This window comes from Lithobates pipiens, unplaced genomic scaffold (genome assembly GCF_037356315.1).
Source record: "Lithobates pipiens isolate NorthernLeopardFrog02 unplaced genomic scaffold, aLitPip1_a1.2 Scaffold_23, whole genome shotgun sequence".
Classification (NCBI taxonomy): domain Eukaryota; kingdom Metazoa; phylum Chordata; class Amphibia; order Anura; family Ranidae; genus Lithobates; species Lithobates pipiens.
In genome coordinates this window covers 5,652,815-5,679,086 of record NW_027507785.1, presented here as the reverse complement: position 1 = coordinate 5,679,086, position 26,272 = coordinate 5,652,815, and positions in this window count along the sequence as shown.

Here is a 26,272-nt window from a genome sequence, read left to right as displayed (position 1 = left end):
GAAGAGAGTGAGACAAGGAAGAAGAAACGGAAAAAGAAAAGGAGCTAGAGCGCCAGCGGTCTACATCACCACATCCAAACCGGTTCGCCATCAATCCTCCAGCAGCCGCCATCTCCCCCAGACCAGGTCATGCTCCTCCAGCTTATCCCTCAGTCTGGCTGTCATCTTCTCCATTAGCTCAACATCTTTGATCCTGGTGTATAAAGCCTCCCTTGACGGGGGCACCGGGCATTTCCAGTTTAAGGCTATCAAGCAACGAGCCGCTGTTAGGACGTGCCTGAGGAGCTTCCGGCTAGGCCTGGCCAGTGTGGGCTGGGACAGGCCTAATAAAAACAATTTAGGGGAGTGGGGTACTGGGACGTCAAACAAGCGCTGGAGCAGCCTGCGGACCATTAGCCAGTACGGGGCGATCAAGGAACAGGCCCAGTAAATGTGGAACAGGGAGCCCCGCTCCTTCAGGCATCTCCAGCAGCGGTCCGAGGTGGAGGGGTATATTTTGTGGAGGATATCCGGGGTCTGATACCAGAAATAAATAATTTTGTAGGAGTTCTCCTTGTACAATGTGCACATAGAGGACTTGGCTGCCTGGCCCCACACCCCCTGCCAAGTCTCGAGGGAGAGCTCCTCACCCAACTCCCTCTCCCAGCGTCTCATATAAGAATGTTTACCCTTCGTTAGGAAATGATATGTGTTAACAATGCGATATATGTCCGAGATCAGGCCTCTGCGATGTCTGCCTTCCAGAATTATCTGTTCGAAAGGGGAGGGCGGGGAGAGACGCAGGCGAGGGGCTTTAGACTGCACAAAATGTCGAATTTGTAAATAGCTGTAGAACAATTCTTTGGGTAGGTCGTACTTGTCCTGGAGCTCCGAGAAGGACAAAAGCTGTCTTGTTCTGGGATCTACCAGGTGCCCTAAGTGGAACAGATCGCGCGAAGCCCAGGGCCAGGACATCTGATGGGTCAGGCCAGCCGGCAGGAGCGGATTATACAGGAAGGACGTCAGTGGGGAGAACTCCGAATGGAGACTGTGCTCGCGGGAGAGCTTCCGCCAGAGCAGACGGAGGTGAGCCATCGGCCCTAGAAGCCGACCCGAGACCATCTCAACACTCGCACCCCAGAGGAAACTGTTCGGATGTACCGGGGCCAACCAGATTCTTTCGATCTCCGACCACCTATTAAACGATCTCTGTGGGAACCAGGATGCTATGGCCCGCAGCTGAGTGGCCTGGTAATAACGAACCAAATCAGGAAACGCCAGGCCGCCGTCTGAACGTGCGGCCGTCATAACAGAACTCGGGACCCGATGTCTCCTGTAGTTCCAAACAAATTTCAGCAAGTCCCTCTGGAGTGCGCGTAACTGAGCATATGGAACCGGGATTGGCAGTGTCTGAAACAAGTAAAGAAGTTTGGGGAGGACCACCATCTTAATGGACGTAATCCGTCCCAGAAAAGAGATGTGGTGGGTCTTCCATTTACGGATCAGATCCCTAATCGTCCGAAAGAGGGGAGGGAAATTGGCTTGGTACAGGGTACGGAATGACGGTGTAAGGAGGACCCCCAAATATTTAAGGGAGGAGCTTTCCCATTTGTATGGGAACGCGGAGCGCAAATGGGTCGTCTCAGCCGTGACCATGTTTAGAGGGAGGGCCACCGATTTGGAAGAGTTAATTTTGTAGCCCGAGAGCCCTCCATAGCGGTCCAGCTCTGAGTGGAGATTGGGTAGTGAGATCCTAGGCTGAGTCAGGGTGAGGATAATATCATCCGCGAAAAGCGAAATCTTGAATTCTCTACCCCTGACCGGGATCCCACGGATATCAGGATTACTTCTAATGGCAGCCGCCAGAGGCTCCACGCACAAGGCAAAAAGAAGAGGAGAAAGCGGACATCCCTGGCGAGTGCCATTAGCAATGGAGAAGGTGGAGGATGTGGCGAAGGGGGTCCTAACTTGTGAGGAAGGTGTAGTGTAGAGGTGTTGTACCGCGCGCAGAAACGGGCCCCGAAAGCCCATACGGTGCAGCGTGGCCTCCATGAAGGGCCAACTGAGGCGGTCGAACGCCTTCTCGGCATCCAGGCTTAAGACCAAAGACGCCATGTCACCCCTGTTCGCCACGTCAATGAGGTCAATGACCTTCCTCGTGTTGTCCCCCGCCTGTCGCAGGGGGACAAAGCCCACCTGGTCCTTATGTATTAGGGAAGGGAGGATCGTATTTAAGCGGTTGGCAAGGAGCTTCGTGAAAATTTTAAGGTCAGCATTCAGCAGAGCTATAGGCCGGTAGCTAGCGCAAGAAGTCGGGTCTTTGTCAGGCTTAGGAATGAGGGAAATAAATGAGCCCAGCATGTCGGACGGGACCGGGGTTTGGCGGAGAAAGGAGTTGAACAGTTTGGTTAGATGCGGGCTCAGGAGGGGTAAGAACGTCTTGTAATACTCGTAGGGGAACCCGTCCGGTCCCGGGGACTTATGGGCTGGGAGAGCCTTCACAGTCTCGAGGAGCTCTTCCTCAGTAATAGAGGCGTTCAACTCCTGGAGGTCCGCGTCCCGCAGTCGGGGTAGCACAATGTCTTCCAAATACTGGGCAATACGGGCAGACAGGCCCGGGGTCGGGGGGTTGTGGGGGATGTCAGGCCTATTGTACAAGTCCGTGTAGAAGTCCGCGAACGCGTCCACTATCGCTTGGGGGTGGGTCAAAAGGTCTCCCCCCCTATTTTTAACTTGGGCCGGAGTGGAGGCCACTGTGCGGTCTGCCAACTTCCGAGCCAACAGTGACTGTGCTTTGTTTCCCTTGTCGTAGTAGAGTTGACGTAGGCGGACCAGTGCTTTCTCTACCGACCCCAACGCCAGGTCCCGAAGCGTCTGCCTGGCCTGGACAATTTGCTTAAGAGTGGATAGGGAGGGGGATGCCGCAAGACGGGCCTCTAAGGTCGCGAGTCGTTTCTCGGCCAGTAACCCAGCGGCCCGTGCGTCTCGCTTCAAGGCCGAGGACAGGGCAATACAACGCCCCCGGATGACCGCCTTGTGGGCAGCCCAGAGGGTAGTGAGGGAGATGTCTGGCGTAGCGTTCTCTACAAAGTAGTGCCGGAGCGAAACCTCCAGCTCCGCCTTTGCTGGGACATGCTGCAGGAGATAATTGTTCAGCCTCCAGGTACTGGGCTTACGGAGGGGGAGGTCCAAGTCTAGGGTCAGAGTTATGGGGGCGTGGTCAGACCAGGTGATGGGAAGTATATGTGCAGAGCGAGCCGCCCTAAGCGTCGCGTTGTTGACAAAAAAATAATCGATACGCGAGTGTGTGCTGTGGGGGGCCGAGTAAAAAGTGTATTGGCGGTCCTGTGGGTGCAAAGCACGCCAGGCGTCAAACAGTCCCCGCCTTCTGGTGATCTGGCGGAACAGCCTAGAGTCTCTGGAGGTCCTGGCCTGGGGTGCCCGAAGGTCTACAGCCAGGCGGTCACGGAGTGCGGATTGAGCAAGGTTGAAGTCCCCCCCTATCACCAGAAGTCCGGGGGGTGTCTTGAACAGGCGGGAAAGCACCCTGGACAGAAATTGGTGTTGACGGACATTAGGGGCATAGATGACGCAGAGGGTCAGGGCCTGTGTGCGCCATAGACCGCGGAGAATGATGTAGTGGCCTCGTGGGTCCAGGTATACGGAAGTGCAAGTAAAGGGGGTACCCTGTCGAAAAAGAATTGCGACTCCCGCCCTCTTCCGTGGGTTAAAAGCCTGATAGACCTGAGGGAAATATCTGGAGGCAAATGTAAAGGAGTCACCCCGGTCAAAATGTGTTTCTTGGACCAGCACTATATCCGCCCCTGCCTGCCGGAACTCCCTAAGCGCTAGGTGGCGTTTTTTGTTGGAGTTCAGGCCGTGTACATTAAGGGACAAAATCTTAGCCATGATCAAGTAAGGGTGGGGTACAGGGCATACTTAGCTTACTGAGATGGAGGCCTGGATGCCTCGGAAGGAGCGGCGACCACTGGAGGAGAGGCGGCGACCGGGAGAACCGCTGGCAGAGCGTCATAGGTAAGACCAGGGGGGGAGAAAGCCTAGAAAGAAGAGAAAGAAGAAAAACAGTAACAGAATACAAAAAAAAAGAGAACATTATCAAACAACAGGTCCGGGGGTCCTATAGGGACACCGGATCTGTACAGTTCCTTATCGACTCCCTGACCAAAAAATCCAGGAAAAAAGAACCCGGGTCAGGGAGGCACCAACAGTCCACACCACAGAAGGAACCAACTAGAGCAAAAACCACGGGGGGAGGGGGCAGAAACCGTCCTGGAACTCAACCGGAATCAGCCCAGGGATAGAAAAATCAGGTGTAGCTTCGGCAATCGGGGGGAGGAGAGAGAAAAAAAAAAAAAAAAAAAAACAACAAAAAAAAAAAAAAAAAAAAAAAAAAAAAAAGGGGAACCCCCCTAATACGGGGGGGAAGCTAAAGCTGCCAAGGGGAGACGACCACTGGACTGGGCCCGTCCAAGTCACTGATGTAAAGGTGAGTTGCGAGCCGGCTCCGGTCCTCTGTGCCGCTTGGTGGAGGGAACTTTCTGCCAGATCACCGGCGGAGGTGGCGGGGAGGCAATTAGGTCCCAGTCGGGTAACGTGGGGACTGGCAGGCCCAGGGTGTCACAAAAGGGGGCCAGGTCCTCCGGGAATCGGAGGGATGCAGATTTCCCCTGGTTTCTGGCCGTAAGACAGAAGGGGAATCCCCAACGGTAAGGTATGTCCTGGTCCTGCAAGGCTCGAAGAAGGGGCATCAGCAACCGCCGTTTTTGAAGGGTTATCCAGGAGACATCCGGGTAGATCTGGATCGGAGCATTGTCGAACATAAGGTTGCGGATGGAGCGGGATTTACGCATGATGTCTTCCTTGAGGGGGAAAGAATGGATCCGGCAAATGACATCCATCGGCTTGGAGGCAGGACCTTTGGGTCGGAGTGCGCGGTGGGCCCTGTCCATTTCTATGGGTTTGGCTGGGTCTTCCCCCAACATCCCGTTAAAGAGAGCTTGCAAGGAGGCCTGCAGATCCTCAGGGCCCTCGGCTTCGGGGAGGCCGCGGACGCGGATGTTGTTCCGCCGACCCCGGTTGTCGAGATCTTCCACATGGCGCTGCATATCACGTAGTAGGAGCCGGTGATCTGAGTTCTCCACCTGGGTGCGATGGACAGCCAGCTTTGTCTCCTGGATCTCCTCCTCAGCCATCTCGACCCGTTCCGCTAGGTGTTTGAGGCCGGCGTGCAGTGACTGGATTTCAGAGCGACAGGTAGCCTTCACATCTGCTACAAGTTGTTTAAAGTCTTCTTTTGTGGGGATGGCTGTCAAATAGGCATGCCAGGGGGGATAATCACCGTCGTGATGCCTCGGCGGGGAAAGGGGTGGTGACGGGCGACGAGGGGAACCTCCCTGTCGCGGCCTTGCTGCCAAAGATGGGGGCCAGGACGGTGGGGGATCCAGATGGTCCGACCAGGACGTGGCATGGGGAGATCCGGATAAGGGGTCCTGACGGACTTCTAGCGGAAGTGGGGAGTGAGGACGGACCACCTGAGCATAGGTAGGGTGACTGGCTACTCGGGGTCGGGGCAGGCTGGCGTCCCTGGATCGAGGCAGTCTTTGGGCCTTGGGGGAAACGGGTGGCTGCTGCATAGGTGGGGCCCCCCCTTCAGCCAGGGGGGGTGCTGCGGCTCCAGCGGGACAGGAGGGGTCCTCCGTGGCCCCCAGCAGATAGGAAGAGATAGACCCCACTATGGCCGGGTCCGAGGCCGTCCGCAGCAAGCGGGGGAAGGCCTCAGAGCACTGAGTAGAGGAAGGGGGGGTCAGTGGGGCTGCAGCTCGCAGTCCCAGCACAGCAGAAGATGGGGTGGGAGAGGGGGAACCATCACTCACCCCTGGCTTTCCTCCAGCGTGCGGCGGCTCCTGTGGGGACCAACGGCCATCCTGGGGGTCCGATCGGCTGCTCGCAGGCAGTGGAGGAGAGCGCCCATGCTGCGTCCCCGACGCCATCTTGAGGTCGCGGCCTACGCCGGATCGCGGCCTGTCCCCCTGCTCGGCCTGGGTGCTCCGGGATCCGCGGGGGGGGTCAGCGGTGTAGTGCGGGCTGGTCACGTCCCGGAGTGGGGCCGTATGGTGCTCCACGAAGAGGTCCCTCGGGTGCAGCGGGGGAGGAGGCGAGGCCGGACCCCTCCGCCGCGTGGCTGGGTCGGCCGGCGCCATCTTGCGGCCCCCGCTCGGCGATCCTCCCGGCTGAATAAAGAAGGCCTTCAGAGAGGCCGAGGAGCCCGGGGGCGGTTGGGACGACCCCCGGGCGGAAGAGGACCTGGTGGCCCGTGATCTCCCCATGGACAGCGGCGGAGAACCCCCGATATACGCCGATGTAGTGCTGGGCTGGAGGAGAGCTCTCACTCACAGCGTCCTTCCAGCTCGGCTTCCGGACACGCCCCCTGTCTGTCATTTTTTAAATGTCCCTGTGACAAAACTCTCAGTCCCTATACCGATGAAGGACTGCTGCAGTATAGGGCAGTGGTCAGCAGTAGTGCACCTCAACCCTATGTATTGTGGACCGATACCAGTCCTTGTAGAATAGCAGACTGTACCTCACTCAACCCTATGTACTGTAGCACCCTAGACAGACCAAGTTACCAGTCCTTATAAGGACTTTTGTGGACCAAGTAGGTTGTGTGTGAGTGATTAGCAGACTGTACGTCAGTCCCTATACCGATGAAGGACTGCTGCAGTATAGGGCAGTGGTCAGCAGTAGTGCACCTCAACCCTATGTATTGTGGACCGATACCAGTCCTTATAGAATAGCAGACTGTACCTCACTCAACACTATGTACTGTAGCACCCTAGACAGACCAAGTTACCAGTCCTGATAAAGAGCTTTGTGGAACAAGTGAGTTGTGAATGATTAGCAGACTGCAGCAGAAGGGCAGCAATCAAGTATAATATTCTTTCTATATTTGGAAGAAAGAATATTATACGTGTACAAGCCTATTACCATACCACTGATACCAGTCCTGAAAAGAACCTTTGTGGAACTAATAGTATCAGCTACTGATTAAACTGACTGTCCCTCACTGCCTCACACACAGCTTCCTGCCTGTCCCTATATGAACTGACAAAACAGAGGCTACTGGAACAATAACTGGAATAGCACTTTTGTGGACCTGATAGCAACAGCTAATGATGATGACTAAACTGACTGTCCCTGCAGCACACACCGTCCTGTCCCTTTCTCTAAACTGACAAAAGACACTCAGGCTGCTGCAACAATCAGTAGCACAGCAAACCTATATACACCTAACACCTATACCAGTCCTGAAAAGAACTTTTGTGTACCAAATAGCTAGCGATTTTGGTCACTGTAATCTCTCCCTGCTCCACACAGCAACCTCTCCCTATAGTGACAGAAGGAAGAATGTAAAATGGCCGCCGGATCGGGTGTATTTATAAGTAAGGGGGAATGTCCAAGTGTCCATGTGCTGTAATGTCTCAATTGGCTGTCCTGTACCCCATGATGGATGTGTCATCATAGGTCAAAGTTCTTTTACACAGTAAACGCGGAAGTCCGCCGGGCGAACGACTCCAATAGTCCGCCGAACGGGCGGACCGCAAACAACAGAAATTCGCCGCGAAACGACCGCCAGGGCGAACCGTTCGGCCATCACTAGTCTGGGACGGTCGATAACCCCTTTACTTCCACCATAGATCGAATTTACAGGAAGCCTACAGTGTCTTGCAAAAGTATTCACCCCCCCCCTTCCCCCACTTGGCATTTTTTGTGTTTTGTTGCCCCACAACCTGGAATTAACATGGATTGTTTGAGGATTTGCATCATTTAATTTACAGAACACGCCCACAACTTTGAAGATTTTTTTTTTTTTATTGTGAGGCAAACAACAAATAGGACAAAATAACAGAAAACATCAATGTGCATAACTATTCACCCCCCTAAAGTCAATAGTTTGTAGGGGGCCTTTTGTGGCTATCACAGCTCCGAGTCGCTTTGGATAAGTCTCTATGAGTCTTGCCACATCTTACCATTGGGATTTTTGCACATTCCTCCTTGTAAAACTGCTCCAGCTCTTTCAAGTTGGATGTTTGCACTTGTGAACAGAAATCTTTAAGTCTGACCACAGAATTTCTATTGGATTGAGGTCTGGGCTTTGCCTAGGCCATTCCAACACATTTACATGTTTCCCCTTAAACCACTCAAGTGTTTCTTTAGCAGTGTGTTTGGGGTCATTGTCCTGCTGGAAGGTGAACCTCCATCCTAGCCTCAAATCACACACAGAGTGCTACAGGTTTTCCTCAAGAATATCCCTGTATTTAGCACCATCCATCTTTCCCTCAACTCTGACCAGTTTCCCAGTCCCAACTGCTGAAAAACTTCCCCACAGCATGATGCTGCCACCACCATGTTTCACAGTGGGGATGGTGCTATTTGGGTGATGTGATGTGTTGGGTTTGCGCCAGACATAGCGTTTTCTTTGATGGCCAAAAAGTTCAATTTTAGTCTCATCAGAGCAGATCACCTTCCTCCACACATCAGAGCAGATCACCTTCCTCCATACATCAGACCAGATCACCTTCCTCCATACATCAGACCAGATCACCTTCCTCCATACATCAGAGCAGACCACCTTCCTCCATACATCAGACCAGATCACCTTCCTCCATACATCAGACCAGATCACCTTCCTCCATACATCAGACCAGATCACCTTCCTCCATACATCAGAGCAGATCACCTTCCTCCATACATCAGACCAGATCACCTTCCTCCATACATCAGACCAGATCGCCTTCCTCCATACATCAGACCAGATCACCTTCCTCCATACATCAGACCAGATCACCTTCCTCCATACATCAGACCAGATCACCTTCCTCCATACATCAGACCAGATCACCTTCCTCCATACATCAGACCAGATCACCTTCCTCCATACATCAGAGCAGATCACCTTCCTCCATACATCAGACCAGATCATCTTCCTCCATACATCAGAGCAGATCACCTTCCTCCATACATCAGAGCAGATCCCCTTCCTCCATACATCAGACCAGATCACCTTCCTCCATACATCAGACCAGAGCTCCTTCCTCCGTACATCAGAGCAGATCACCTTCCTCCATACATCAGACCAGATCACCTTCCTCCATACATCAGAGCAGATCACCTTCCTCCATACATCAGAGCAGATCCCCTTCCTCCATACATCAGACCAGATCACCTTCCTCCATACATCAGACCAGAGCTCCTTCCTCCGTACATCAGAGCAGATCACCTTCCTCCATACATCAGACCAGATCACCTTCCTCCATACATCAGAGCAGATCGCCTTCCTCCATACATCAGACCAGATCACCTTCCTCCATACATCAGACCAGTTCACCTTCCTCCATACATCAGACCAGATCACCTTCCTCCATACATCAGACCAGAGCACCTTCCTCCGTACATCAGAGCAGATCACCTTCCTCCATACATCAGACCAGATCACCTTCCACCATACATCAGACCAGATCACCTTCCTCCATACATAAGACCAGATCACCTTCCTCCATACATCAGACCAGATCACCTTCCTCCATACATCAGAGCAGATCACATTCCTCCATACATCAGACCAGATCACCTTCCTCCATACATCAGATCAGATCACCTTCCTCCGTACATCAGACCAGATCACCTTCCACCATACATCAGACCAGATCACCTTCCTCCATACATCAGATCAGATCACCTCCCTCCATACATCAGACCAGACAACCTTCCTCCATACATCAGAGCAGATCACCTTCCTCCATACATCAGACCAGATCACCTTCCTCCATACATCAGACCAGAGAACCTTCCTCCATACATCAGAGCAGATCACCTTCCTCCATAAATCAGACCAGAGCACCTTCCTCCATACATCAGACAAGATCACCTTCCTCCATACATTTTGGGAGTCTCCCACATGCCTTTTCGCAAACTCAAAACGTGCCATTTTCTTTTTTGCTGAAAGTAATGGCTTTCTTCTGGCCACTCTGCCCTAAAGCCCAACTCTATGGATCGTACGGCTTATTGTCCTCCTATGTACAGATACTCCAGTCTCTGCTGTGGAACTCTGCAGCTCCTCCAGGGTTACCTTAGGTCTCTATGCTGCCTCTCTGATTAATGCCCTCCTTGCCCGCTCCGTGAGTTTTGGTGTGCACCCGTCTCTTGGGAGGTTTGCTGTTGTGCCATGTTCTTTCCATTTGGTTATGATAGATTTGATGGCCCTCCTAGAGATCATCAAAGATTTGGAGATTTTTTTATAACCTATACCTGACTTGTACTTCTCAACAACATTGTCCCTTACTTGTTTGGAGAGTTCCTTGGTCTTCATGGCGGTGTTTGGTTAGTGGTGCCTCTTGCTGAGGTGTTGCGGCCTCTGGGGCCTTTCAGAAAGGTATGTATATGTAATGACGGATCATGTGACACTTAGAGTGCACACAGGTGGACATCATTTCACTAATTATGTGACTTCTGAAGGTAATTGGTGGCACCAGAGCTTTTTTTGGGCTTCATAACAAAGGGGGTGAATACATCCGCACATGCTGATTATCAGTTTTTTTTTCCTGAAAAATAGTTTTATGTATATATTTTTCTAATTTTACTTCACCAACTTAGACTTTTGTGTTCAGATTTAAAAAAAAACATTGAACTAAAGGCTGTAATGCATGGGTCTTCAAACTATGGCCCTCCAGTTGTTCAGGAACTACAATTCCCATCATGCCTAGTCATGTCTGTGAATGTCAGAGTTTTACAATGCCTTATGGGATGTGTAGTTTCGCAACAGCTGGAGGGCCGTAGTTTGAGGATCCCTGCTGCAATGTAACAAAATAGGTAAAAAGCCAAGGGGGTGAATATTTTGCGAGGCCATGTATTCAATGATAACATTATTCTACTTTGATATCATTCTGTTTCCTCCTACGCATTTATTTACATGTTGTTGTTTTACAACCTTGCACTATACGACAGATTATTTGATCTATTATTTGTGAAAAACATATATAAACATAATAAAAAAACGATTGATTTGGGGCGTGGCCTGGCCGCTGAGCGAGATGGCTGCATGAATACACCGCTCCGCTCCTCCACACTGTAGCCCAGCATAACCAGCCGTCTCCCGCCGATCAAACGAGCTGCTGCACAGCCTACTACACACCGGACAGCCTCCGGACTATGTCCAAGAAGAAAGGCAGGCTCAAGGGACCCCACAGACTCCTGGACTTCTACATGAAGCCCTCACAGCAGAACTCTCGAAATGGCGCCGGCTGGGACTCGGGAAAACCGGGGCTCCCACCTAACAGCCCTGCGGCGGCCTTGTGTTTAGTAACATCCTGTGATACTTTTACCTCCCTCCACCCTTTCCATCCCATCCCCCCTTTTTTTCTTTAATTGGAGCCTGTCCCCCCCCCCCCCAGTGCCGTGCAGCCGTCCAATATTTGACTTCCCAACTTCAGCGAAATGTCGCTCACAATTGTCTCCTTAAGCGCTAAAGGCCTCAACAGTCCCTTTAAAAGGTCTCTCCTGTGGCACGAAGCCTTGAATCAGAAGGAGGACATTTTATGCGTCCAGGAGACTCATTTTTCCGATCCCAACCCCCCACTATGCACTCATAGACTATTCCCCCATTGCTTTCAGGCCAGCGCTGATAAAAAGACGAGGGGAGTAATGATAGCAGTCCGCTCTTTGGTATCCTTTATCCTTAGACACGCAGAATATGATCCCGAGGGCAGATACTTTATCCTGTCGGCCACATTCAACGACCAACCACTCGTCATAGTTAACATATATGCTCCTAATATCCGCCAGAAATCCTTCTTTAAAGCAGTGCTTCATAAGATCCAACATTACCCAAAACATGAAATTGTAATATGTTGAGACTTTAACGAGATTTTAGACACCCAGATGGACTCCTCCAACCCAAAAACGCAAGACGTCCTCGGCCCTTTCCTCAATAGCTTACATGGAAGACCTCCATGATCCATGGCGATGTCTGCACGGTACTGAGAGGGACTACTCCTTCTATTCCCATACCCAAAGATCTTACTCTCGGATCGATCTGTTTCTGGTCTCCAAGTTCCTCCTACAAAAAAATAATAAAGCAACCATTGGCCTTATCACATGGTCGGACCACGCACCAGTCTCCATCACCATCTCTCTCTCGCCCCCCACCTCTAGACATACAATCTGGCGTTTAAACGCAGCACTACTCAGTGCGAAGGAGACCCGGGAACGGATTCAATCCGAGATAACTTCTTACTTTGCCATTAACTATGGCTCTGTCTCCAACCCAACTACACTCTGGAATGCACACAAGTCGGTTATTCGGGGAATCTTTCTCCAGCTGGGGGCCCAGGAAAAGAAAAAGAAAACACTCGCAATAAACTCCCTCCTACAGCATATTCAAGCTATTGAAATCCTGAACAAACAAAATCCCACTCCAGCCAATGCAAAAGATCTTAGGGCCTTAAGGAATGAACTCAGTTCATTCCTTCAAAAAAGCCATGATTTCTATCTTAGCCCTTGTACATACGGTCGGAGAATCCGTCGGAATGTGTCCTTAATCCGACTGTGTGTGGTATGCATCGGACTGATTCCGTCGGAAAATATCCGTCGGACCCAATTTTCCAATTTGTTGGAAATATTTTCCGACCAACTAGTTCGATCGGACATACTCTGATCATGTGTAGAGAATTTTGATCGGACAAAGTGCCACGCATGCTCAGGTCATATTCCTACATCAAAGCTATTGGCTACTAGCCTGAACGTAGTCCCATCGTAACGAAATTACGTCATCACGTTCTGAATGATCGGATTTTTCGACAACTTAGTCCGACCGTGTGCATGCAATAGTTTCGGACAAAATCCGACGGATTTGGTTGGCAGAATGTCCGACCGTGTGTACAGGGGCTTAGACGTCTTCGTCTAACTTGGTATTCTCAGAGCAACAGAGCAGGGAAACAGTTGGCCCAACAATATAAAAAGAAAGCAGCGCAAAGCAGAATACCATTTTTGTTAAACCAGCAAGGTCACAAACTATCAAACCCCAAAGATATCGCAAATTAATTTGTTGCCTTCTATTCAAAATTGTATAACCTCTCCCTATCAACATCGGAACCGCAGCCCATCGCACAGCTGATACGGGATTTCCTTACTCCCCTACAGCTTCCCTCGATAACCCCCTCGCAACTTGAAGACCTAGCCAAGCCATTCTCCCACCTAGAAATCCTCAAAATTATAAGAGAGCTTCCCCTACATAAAGCCCCTGGTCCGGATGGTTACATAAATGAATACTACAAAACTTACAGAGACCAAATTACACCCCACCTATGCAACGCCTTGAACAGTTTCTTAAACACTGGTAAAATCCCCTCAGAATCCCTTGAAGCAACAATAATTACCATTCACAAACCTGGTAAGCCTTCTCATGACCCTGCTAGTTACCGCCCCATCTCGCTTCTTAATACAAAACTCTACGCCAAATTGTTAGCCACCCGTTTAGCTTTGTTTATTCCCAACCTGATACATCCTGACCAGGTAGGCTTCATTCCTTTCAGACAAGCCTCAGACGGCACCCGCAGACTCATCGACATGATCCACTGGGCGGAGCACCATCGAGTGCCTTTTCTGCTGATCTTGCTTGATGCAGAGAAGGCATTCGACCGGGTTAACTGGCTATATCTAGACCTTGTCCTACAAAAATTTGGCATACGTGGCCCTTTCAGACAAGCCATTCTTGGTCTCTACTCTACCCCAAGCGCAAAAGTTCTCACATCGGGACTACTGTCCTCCCCTTTTTCCATCACCAACGGAACCCGCCAAGGTTGTCCAATCTCCCCACTCATTTTTGCGCTGGTGATTGAACCACTAGCACAGGCGATCAGAACGCACCCAGAAATAGCCGGACTGACGGTAGATCAACGCGTCCATAAAATAAGCCTATACGCTGACGATATTGTTATCTGGCTCACCGACCCATTACGGTCCCTGCCCCCGCTCTGTGATCTCCTACACCAATTTAGTCAGATCTCCCTATACAAATTGAACCACTCTTTGCCCCTGTACACACGGTCGGACATTCTGCCAACCACATCCGTCGGATTTTGTCCGTCGGATTTTGCCTGTTGGATCTTGTCCGAAACTGTTGCATACACACGGTTGGACTAAGTTGTCGAAAAATCCGATCATTCAGAACGTGATGACGTAATTTTGTTACGATGGGACTAGCAGCCAATAGCTTTGATGTAGGACTTTGATCTGAACATGCGTGGCACTTGGTCCGATCAAAATTCTCTACTCATGATCGGAGTATGTCCGATCGAACCAGTTGGTCGGAAAATATTTCCAACATGTTGAAAAATTGGGTCCGACGGATATTCTGACGGAATCAGTTCGATGCATACCACACACAGTTGGATTATCCGACAACACGGTCCGATAGGACACATTCCGACGGATTCTCCGACCGTGTGTACAAGGGCTTTGCCGTTCCGTCGGAACATGTCCTATCGGACCGTGTTGTCGGATAACCAGACTGTGTGTGGTATGCATCGGACTGATTCCGTCGGAATATCCGTCGGACCCAATTTTCCAACATGTTGGAAATATTTTCCGACCAACTGGTTCGATCGAACATACTCCGATCATGAGTAGAGAATTTTGATCGGATGCTCAGATCAAATTCCTACATCAAAGCTATTGGCTGCTAGTCCCATCGTAACGAAATTACGTCATCACGTTCTGAATGATCGGATTTTTCGACAACTTAGTCCGACCATGTGTATGCAACAGTTTCGGACAAGATCCAAAAGGCAAAATCCAACGGACAAAATCCGACGGATTTGGTTGGCAGAATGTCCGACCGTGTGGGGCTAAGGGGCTAAGTCTGCTATGTTGGGGATATCCTTATCCCCACAGCTTAGAACAAACATTTCCTCCGCATCCCGTTTTCCTGGGCCCCCAACTCCTCTATGACCTACTTGGGCATCCAGCTGACCCCCCCCCCCCCTGCTTCTCTAATACTACGTACTAACATAGCTGCACTTACCCAGAAGCTACAGGCCCTAACCAATTCTCCTCTAAAGGTGAAGGCTTCCCGGGCAGGCCGGATAGCCCTTTCTAAGATGTTTCTATTACCACACGTCCTATATTTGTTCAGAACGTCACCAATACCAATACTCCAATCTGACATTGCTGGACCCCAGCGACTTATCAACAACTTTATTTGGGCAGATTGCAAACCACGAGTTAAGGCCTCCTTGCGCTACACACCTACGAAATATGCTGGTCTGGGAGTGCCCAACCTCAGACTATACTACAAAGCAACCTTACTCGACCAAACCAGAAAACTTTGGGATATGTCCTCGCTACAGCCTTGGACTCTAATCGAAGCATCAGACATCACGCACACTCCCTCGCATCTCCTAGCAGCGGTATGGCTGGGTTTTCACCCCACACATGCCTCTCTACCTACCATGAACGCAACTTTAAATACCTGGAAATCTATATCACAAGTCTCAGGTGGAATACACCCCCAAGCTCTTTACCGACTGCCTCTTGCAGCCATCTCCCTTCTCTCCCCAGATTTACCAATACAGAAATGGCTATCGCAAGGCGTTCGAAATCTTGGATACCTCTTCCAAGACAACCATCTCCTCTCCTTTCATCAACTTTCAAATCGATACCTCCTCTCTCACGAGGATTTCTACATCTATTTGAGAATTTGCCACATTCTCTCCTCAATTCCAACCTCCACTCACAACTTCACCAAGGACATCATCCAGCTTTTCTGCTCGCCCACCAGCAAAATTTGCGGCATCTCTTATTTTTATGCTCTCCTAACGAAGCCGACCCAAGAAGAAAGCCCTCCGGCAATTACTTACTGGGAGACCAAACTGCACACTCACATTCCCCCATCACTCTGGTACAGAGCAATTCGCCTCCCAGCGGTGTTCTCAAAAAACGTATCCCATTGGGAGACTGTAATGAAAATTTTATACAACTGCTACTATACCCCCGTAAAACTGGCCTGCATTTTTCCCACTCATTCCAGCAAATGTTGGAGGAACTGCAATATGGACGGACATATTTTACATATTTGGTGGGGGTGTCCCTTTATAAATGTATACTGGACGGACATCTCCACTCTCATTCATGAGGTTACCGGCCTGTCTCGTGTCATTACCCCGCAGATGGCCCTATTTGGCCTAGACGTCTTATGCCCCGTACACACGAGAGGGATTAAGTCTGACAGACCTCCAAAGGAGTTCCGCCGGAGTTCCGACGGAGTTCTGGCGGACTTTTCGACCGAACGGACTTGACCACACACCATCACACCAAACTCCGACGGAGTCGAACGTGATGACGTACGACTGGATTCGACGTAGGAAGTTCCTAGACAGTAGCCAATAGCTGCCCTAGCGTCGGTTTTAGTCCGTCGGAGTAGCACACACACGAGCGGATTTTTCAAAGGGGACCGGGTCCGGCGGAGTTCCGTCGGGAAAATTTAAAGCATGCTTCATTTCTAAAGTCCGTCAGACTTTAGCTTCGCTAAAGTCCGTTGCAGCCCACACACGATCGGATAGTCCGCCGGACTCAGTCCGTCGGAGTTTGGATGTCGAAAAGTCCGCTCGTGTGTACGGGGCATCAGTCTGGCCTTCACAATTCCATCCTATTGTCACACAAATTTTTATAGAGGCCCGTTTGGCTATTGCCCACCGCTGTGAAACAACCCATTGCGCCCTCTATCAGTAATGTTATCGAAATCTTAAATGAACACTTGCTGATGGAATATCTCTTTGCAAAAACACAAATGACTTTGAGGAAATTCCCCTACCACTGGAAGCCCTGGCTATCCGACCCCAGGGCTAAATCCTGTATCTGACTATAATATAAAAACTACTCCCGGCAATAGCCTTCACATAGAGGCAGCCTTCAAGATCTCCTCTCCTTTAGAGTAATTTGAGCCCATTGCGACAAGAATGACACGGGGACAGGCTAAACAGTTTACTAACTGAATACTAATGTCAATCCCCTACTGGTATCCACCCCCCACTTCTCCTCTTCTTTGCCCCATTCCCCCCCTCCCCCCCCTCCAGATCCCTTTTTTGGGAACTGGAATAAACCCTAAGCTTTGTGTATTTGTTTGGGCTATATGCCCGTTATTACTTTTCTATGGACATTATACTTTGCCTATGTTTTGTCCGCAATTTTCACATCTTAGCTTGTACTTTCTTCATTATTTTCAATAAAGCTTTTTGAAAATCAAAAAAAAAAATAAAAAAAAAAAAAACAAAACAAAAAAACGTTTGATTTAAATCTTCTGCCCTTGTAATGACATATTCGGCAAGCCATTGCAGTTTGCCGCCATCTTGCTACACCCCACACTCGTCCACAGTAAGGATACACTAAGAAGGGGGAAAGCGGACATCTTGTTACACCCACTGGAGTTTTGCATTTTACATGTATCTATAAAAGTAAAGTCAGTTTCTATAGTGAAATACAGGACTTACAACTCCGTCTGTCTACTTCTACTTCTAGATCTTGAATTTTAAAAGCAGCGAACTTCTGTCAGATTAGCATTGCTTTTAAAATGAAACATCTAACCAGTCAGACGGAGTTGTAAGTCCTGTATTTCAATATATAAACGAACTTTACTGTTATAAATACGTGTAAAATGCAAAACTCCGGTGGGTGTAACAACATGTCCGCTTTCCCCACTTCCGTAGCAAACTGTGATGGGTCGGCGAATATGTTGTAACAACCTTGTTGTTTAACTTTGGATAGTAAATCCCTTATACAGCTCACTTGCTGTTTCTAGTCTGGTCATTAGCCTAGGCTTATTACATCATGCACAGCCCTCACTCTCGTGAGAGTTTGCCAGGAAGGGAGAGGGGATAAGTCATAGGAGGTCCAATGAAAGCTGCAGAGCTGGAGGTGTGCCTCTGTGTGTCTGTGTAAATCCAGGAAGTGAACAGGGAGCAGCTTCAGCTGCCCACAGTTAAAATGGCTGCAGCCAGACTCAGCGGAGGGAGATTTCTGCAGCATATTTGGCAACTACAGAATCAGAGTATATATAAAATAATATGCAAAGTGGTTGGAGGGAAGCTTCAGAACGGCAAAGATGTTTTTATTACAAATTATGGGAGCAGACTGCAGTTCCTCTTCGATGTGTCTCTTAACATGGTGTATACAAAGCAATTAGTAAAAAAAAAAAAAAATGAATAAAAGACCAAAAATATCCCATCACATTTGCATTTTTCCTGATTGCCCAGACAGTGAGAGAGAGGAGAGAGATGGCCGATCATTCTGATAATTATTGTATAATATAGGACAGGGTCAGAGTAATATAAACACTTATTATCCAACTTACTCTGTGCTGGAATCCATTGTGTTTCTGTGTTTTCTGTATTTTTTTCGTGTAGTACATGTCATGTAGAGCTTTGGCCAGAAGATATACAGCCATGTATGCAAAGGAAGGTATTGGTGTATCTTCAGCAAATATGAAGGACACATCTATTAAATCGGAACAAAATACTGGCACAATATTATTCAAAATAAACCACATAACATTTTTATTTTCCTTTGGGGAAAGACAATGAAAGAAATACAGCCGAAGATCTTCCATTATCGGGTCATCTAAGCAGTCGGAGATGTTGAAACCATCAGGATAAATATTGACGTCTATGGGCATTTGTTGTGGCCAAACAAATAAGAAGCTGCGGTTGATCGATATAGAGTTCTCGTGATTCATAGTACGTAGTCTGTTCCATGAAGGTGGGAAAATCAATGTGATCCGGTTTAAAATCGAGGACATATAAGGAGTAAAAAAGTGCATTATGGCAGTTCCACACACTATGACAACTTTAGCCGTTGATTTACCAAGAATATCATTGCGAATGATTTTTTTCCGATTATCACTTTCATAATCTTCTTGGATTTTAAAGATATATTCTGTACAGATCCCGTGTTGGCTCATCATCTTACTCAGCTCTTGGGCCTCCTCATCACCGCTGCCGTCCCATGCTGTTAATATTCCAACCCAGTTCCACCCAAAATGCTGCAAAAGTTTTATAAGGGCTGTATAATGGACCCGATCGTCTGGGGTCATACGGAATAAAGTTGGATGCATTTTCCCATCACTCAGGCGAGGGTCGGTGACTCGATAACTGATCTGGATAAGATATTGAGAACAATTTTAATGGGATGGCATTATACAGACCAGTGTTTCTCATTCGGGGTTCCAGGAGAAGCCTTCAGGAGTTCCACCGCAAAGCAATTTTATGGTGGATGTATACCGCCCAATATTTTCTCAGGTCTGTTCTTAATGCTCACTGACAGTCAGTATTGTCAGCTGGCATTAATACCCCATGGTTCCTCTGTAGTTCTGGCTCCTATACAGTCAGGGGGTGGAGCAGGGAGGAGTGCGGAGAGTGGGAGCTGAAGAAGGTAATTTAGATGGGAGTGCTGACCGTCTGGCTGGATTGGCGGGTGAGCTCATCACAAGTAGTAGCCCTTGTACACACGGTCGGACATTCCGACAACAAAATCCGTTGGATTTTGTCCGAAACTGGTGTTGCATACACACAGTCGGACAAAGTTGTCGGAAAATCCGATCGTTCGTAACGTGATGACGTTGTTTCGTTACGACGTCGGAAAATGTTGTCGGAAAATTTCATAGCCCAGCTCTAAAACTTTGTCAGCCGGATATTCTGACGGAAACAGTCCGATGGAGCCCACACACGGTCGGATTATCCGACAACACTGTCCGATCTGACATTTTCCGTTGGAATGTCCGACCGTGTGTACAAGGGCTAAGACTTCTATAGCTGTGGTAATGCAGACTGGGGGGGGGGGGGCAGGGAGCCACTGGGGCACATGAGAGCTGTGGAGGGCAGAGAGGCCTCTCTCCATTGGGTACAGGTTGTGAGACCTATGTACAAGTTGGGTACAAGTTGTTATAAGACTTCTATATCTGTGGTAATGCAGAGTGCAGGGGGGGGCGGAGAGCTGCTGGAGCACATGGTTGATTACTGGATCAGGAGATGAAAGCTGCCAGAGCACATGGCTGGATCGGGAGGTGAGAGCTGTGGTGGGCAGAGAGCCACCATGGGTGGATCGGGAGGTGAGAGCTGTGGAGGGCAGAGAGCCACCATGGGTGGATCGGGAGGTGAGAGCTGTGGAGGGCAGAGAGCCACCATGGGTGGATCGGGAGGTGAGAGCTGTGATGGGCAGAGAGCCACCATGGGTGGATCGGGAGGTGAGAGCTGTGGAGGGCAGAGAGCCACCATGGGTGGATCAGGAGGTGAGAGCTGTGAGGGGTGGTAAAGAGCCACCAGGGCACATGGCTAGATTAAGAGGGGAGAACTATGGAAGGCAGAGAACCACCAGGGCATATGGCACATCGGTAGATTGGGTGGTGAGAACTGTGGGGGGCAGAGAAACACCAAGGCACATGGCACACCGGGTTGAGAACTGCAAGAGGCCGAAAGCCTCCAGGGAACATGGCTGGATTGGGGGGGTGGATCGAGGTGTGAGATCACCTCCTTATCCGGCCACCAAGACACATCGCTGGTGGCTGGATCAGGAGGTGAGAGCTGCATGGCGCAGAGAGCCACCAGGGCACATGACACATTGGGGGGCAAGAACTGCAGGGAGCAGAGAGCCACCAGTAGGTAGACACCCTATGAGAAAGTCACGTGACGGTGACGCAACGCGTGAGGGAGAGGAGACTGTGACAGTGCACAAGTGAATTTGGCAGCACAGCGGCTGCAAACTCATGCGGTGAGATCTGACCGTTCATTCACTTAATGCGCTCTCATATCCCAACACATGTGAGTGGCTCTGTATGCTGATCCTGCTGTTTATGGAATAGCAATATTATGCAATGGTTTCTTTCTTCCTTTCTTTAAACTAAATATTTCATCTGGAGCGGAGGAAGCAGGAATATCTTTTTGGCTCACCTTTTACTGAAGTAGGAGGATAAGCGTGGCGATCTTCTCTGTGGTGTCCTCATTAATCTGAAGCTCCTTATGTGCCCAGGACGGGTCACCCCTCTCTAGTGTGGACCTCACTGGATAAGTACACTTTATAAAAAATTTAATCCGGATATAAAATAACTTTTTTTACTAATGCGGACTTTCACCGGATGATTAGTATTTGTATTATAATTATCTAAACAATCCACATAGAGCATTTATTCAGCACAGTGGTTGTGCTGTTTTGCACTATTAATTTATTTGATTTAATTAATTTAATTTAATCTATCTGACTAATTAATTGCATATTTGGTGTTTTTATGGTTTTAATTTAATTCTCTTGGCATTTATGAACTGCCCTAAATATTTTGGATACTATTTCATATGAATTTATGTTGGTTTTAGGGTGTTGATTATTTATTCCCGTCATGTATTTTTATTAGTTTTTTGCACATTGCACTTTACTCACCTGAATATTATATAAGTATTTACATTCGCATTTACTAGAAGATTGAAATATTTTAGAGAAGTGCGCCCCCTCCTTTTTCTCATATTCCTTAATATTAGATTATGTATGACCTTTAGTTTTTTGGTATACTTTAGCGCTTGGCACTTTTATATTTGAGCACTTTCTGTTGTTGTGGGAATATATTGATGAAAGCGTAACATACCGTATTTATCTGCGTATAACACGCACTTTTTTCCCCCTACAATCAGGGGGAAATCGGGGGTGCGTGTTATATGCCGATCCCCCGTTGTTGCTAACCCTTTCTGTTCTCTGCGGCTTCTGGGTATTTTCGGGCACACTGGGCCGTTCACGGCTATCTTTGGCCATTCTCGACTATTTTCGGCCTCAATTGGCCATTCTCGGTGGCTTTCGGAAAGCCGAAAAGCCGCCGAGAACGGCCAAGTGTGGCCGAAAATAGCCAAAAACGGCCGAAAATAGCTGAGAATGGCCGAGTGCGGCCGAAAATGCCCCAAAGCCGGCGAGAACAACAGAGAACTACTGAGCTCCACCGAGATACACAGGACATCCGCTCTGTATCTCGGCGGCGCCATTTTTAAATGACCAAGACGCTGACAAGACTGCAAATGACTGACGAGGCTGCAATGGAAGGCTGCATTGATGGGCATTTAAATGTAAGCTTTTTTCCTTAAACTTCCCTCCTAAAAGTTTTTTTTTTTTAAATTCGCTCCTAAACTTGGGGTGCATGTTATACGCCGGCACGTGTTATACCCCGATAAATACGGTATGTGATAGTTATTTTGGATAATTTAATAACTTTTGATAATTAGGCACTTTTTCTAGTGGTTTGAATACTGAAAATTGCACAACACTATTTATTATAAAATACCTCACACGTGTGGTTTGAACACGGTTTTCAAATGCGGGCGCGACTTATGTATGCGCTCAGTTCTGCGTGTGAGCTCGGTGGGGCGGGGGCTTTAATATTTTTTTTTCTTATTTATTTTACTTTTTTTTGACACTGTCCTTTAAAAAAAAAAACTTTTCCTGGTGCCTCCATGGCAGCATACATGTGATAGTAGCTACACCTACTTCCGCCCACAGGACCAGTGCATTGATATAAAAAGTTTGCTTTGTGCTCACCTCACTCCATCTGATCCGATGGAGTGAGGAGAGCACAGAGCAGTGACTAGTGGGAGGTGCCATGTAATGGGGGCAGAATCGTGGGAGTGTCCGGGCGAAGAGGTGGAGTCGGGAAGAAAGTGAGGTGGACGAGCTGCGTTTGAGAGAGAACAGAGAAACAAAACCGATAGGAGAAGGGAGGGGCGGCCAACCGAACAGAACAGCTGTCAGGTCACCTGAGACCAGGTGACAGATGCACTCCATAGGAGTCGGAAGTGCACCGCTAGGTAGTGGACCTTAGGACTGACTGCTGCGGATTGTACCCAGGGAGATTCAGGACACAGGTCTACAGGATCGCTAACACAGATCCCAATGGGAGCTGGAGCATAGATTTCCCAGGACACGGAGTCTAAGAGCCAGCGAGTGTTCGCCAGAGCCTCCAGTCATGAGGATGGACTTCGCTGCAGTCTAGCTCCAGGTCGCGGCCCCTAGGATCTCACAGCTCACCCTCACAGTAGACTACAGGAGAAGGAAGCAGCAGGCTGGAACGACAAGGATAGTAAGGGTATAGGGCAGAGGTCGGGGTAACTAGCAGACAGGAACATCAGAGTACACGCCAAAGGTTCAGGGTCACAGGCAGACAGGGATGGTCGGAGACATGCAAAAGGTCAAGGTCACAAGCAGACAGGAATCGTAGAGAACACGCCAAACAGAGTCAAACGTAGAGCACACGGCAAGCAGGAAACAGGAAGCCAAACACACAATGGTTGATCAGCACCGCTGGCTTGCAGTGAACAGGTTAATATAGGGTTCTCTGATAGGGCCTGGGGTGGAGCCATGCTTAGAGGAGAGGTTATAAAAACCACCAGGTGGAAGTGGCTGGCCTCTTAGTCAGAACACATGAGGGGAGGTAAGCAAACAGAGGAAGATCACTGCATAACCATGACAACAGCCTTCTCCCTGCTCTGTCATAGAAGAAGCCTTCAGCCCTGGCAGGTTGGTGGCCAGGCGCATTAGACGCTGCAGGGGACAGGCAGACAAGGGCCTTTTTTATCCAGCATATGTGACCTGTCCAGAGAGGAGAGGCGCCAACATACAGCATCATCTTCAGGGCCCCTGTGTGAGGACGATCGGGCGGTGGATAATACAGACTGAACAATCAGCAGGACGAGTCAATCATTCCCTGATGTCCTGATACACCGAACCCATAATCACCCAGCAGCATTACTAACAGCCTACGAGGAGGATTGATGACATCATCCATCCAGGCTCTTCACTTGCCAAGGTCTGGTATGTGTACCCTTCATAGGGAGAGGTATTCATTAACAAAGTGAGAGCAGGTGCCAGAAAGTTCCCTGCACAGCAGAAGCACCATTCTTTGGATCTCCCTTATAGAACTGTTTATTGATTTATTACCAGCACTGCATTTATGTGCAAGTTACATCAATTAAGGGACGATGTAGGAGCGCTGTTCATTTCTGTCACATAAGTATAAAACAATGTTCAGTTTATTTTAGTTTTGGATAGAGTTTGGATGGATTGCTCTGTGTTAAGCTAGTTACTTTGGGTGGGGGGCCCCTCTTATGTGTAAGTAACCTTGTGTCTATTAGGGGCACAGGGTGATCGTGAAAATGATGGACAACTACTTAATGGACGCTGGGAGCGTGGTTTGAATTACTTAAAATGGGACGGAAATATTTATCAACAATATCCCTTAAGAAATTTCTGAAGATAAATTAATTCCACTATATCAGACTGTGAGACTCAGAGCAGATAATAATATAATCAGCAAGCCACCTGGTGCTGGTGGTCTCCTGCTATAGTCTGTTTATTAAGGTGTTATTATGTTAAAGAGGGATTCCACCTGCAAAAAAAATATTAAAAGCCAGCAGCTATAAATACTACAGCTGCTGACTTTTAATAAATGGACACTCACCTGTCCCGGGTTCCAGCGATGCCGGCAGCCGAGGCCGATCGATCGATCGGCCCTCGGCTGCTGCCGCCACCATTCCAGGTGAGGGAATCAGGAAGTGAAACGAATTGGCTTCACTTCCCGGTTCCCTACTGCACATGCGCGAGCCGCGCCGCGCAATAGGAAATCTCTGCGCTGTCACTGGGACCCGTGTGTGTCCCAGCAGACAGCGCGGCAGGGCAGGAAGTGGCGTAGACTCCCGTGGGAGTCTATGCCCGGAAGTGGGTGAAAATACCTGTCTTTGACAGGTATCTCCACGCCCCTCCCCCCTGAAAGGTGTCAATTGTGACACCGGAGGGGGGATCCGATCAGCGGAGGTTCCACTTTAGGGTGGAATCCCGCTTTAAGTATGCCTCTCTTATTGTTAATTGTGTTAATTGTTCTGTCTGTGTTCTCATCTATGTGTTTATACTTGTAAAAAGGTTTATTGTACAGTACTTTGTATTCAAGTTGAAAGGGCCAAATCTGCCAAATCAAAAGTCTGGGTGGGGAATGAGTCATCTAGGTGACTAATTATTTAAGTACCTTAATGTTTACTGTTTATGTTGGTTGTTCCTTAGTTATGTTAATTATATTCCTGTATACAATTTACTTTGCATACGATAATGTGATCAGGCTCATCTGACCTGCTGTACTATAAATTCTGTGTGAGTTTTCAATAAGCAGTTCCAGTTCTCATACAAGCTATTGTCGGCTAGTCTTGTATTGTCTGCTATAATATCTGGTTCCTATGTCCAGACTGGAGGAAGCCAGGGGCATTGATAGGGCTACAAAAGATCTGGGGCTAGAGCCCATAGCAGCGAAGTAAAGAAAGCCATATGCAAATATTCATTTACTTTTCAAGCACAGCTGGATGGGCTCCGAGCGCAATGCTCTGCGCGCCTAGCCATGTATGGGACCCCGAAAACCAAGCACTGCCTTCCGGATTTAAATATAAAACGCTACCAAAAAAAACTGTTAGCGATCGCAAGGATCAGGTCTGACTCTGCAATCGCTGCAGTTATGTGTTTAGTGTTTTGTAAGTGACAGTGATCGATCGATACTGCACTTGGGTGGGCTGGGCAGAGGGGCAAAACGCAGGTGCCATCAGGTATCTGGGCTGATCCCGCTAACAATGCGTTTTTTTGGAACCCTAAACTGCTAGGGACGCTAGTATAGATCTGATCAGATCAGATATTGATCTGTTCAGATACTATACCACTACGGGAGGTGTATGCTTTGCGTGTGGGTGTTAGCGGTACTGGCACTAACCTAGCACTGCCTGGGGTGACGCAGACCCTGACCCTAAAACCTAATTGATATCACCCGCCGGGTGATCAGGGGGTTAAACCTTTATTGGGTAATAAATGGTGGGTGCTCTGATGCTATAAAAAGCAAACTAACCATGGTCACCCGTAACACTTGTACGGTGATCACTGGTGAAAGGGTTAACTAGGGGCAATCAGGGGGTTAAAATCTTTATTAGGTAGTATATGGGGGTCCCTGGCGCTATATAAAAACCTGACGGGGAACCTAAATAACTAACTGGCTAACCAGCGTCACCAGTGACACTTATACAGTGATTGCTGGTGAAAGGGTTAACTAGGGGAAATCAGGGGGTTAAAATCTTTATTGGGTAGTATATGGGGGTACCTAACGCTATAAAAACCTGGCGGTGAACCAAAAAAAATAACTAGCTATCTAGCGGCACCAGTGACACTAATACAG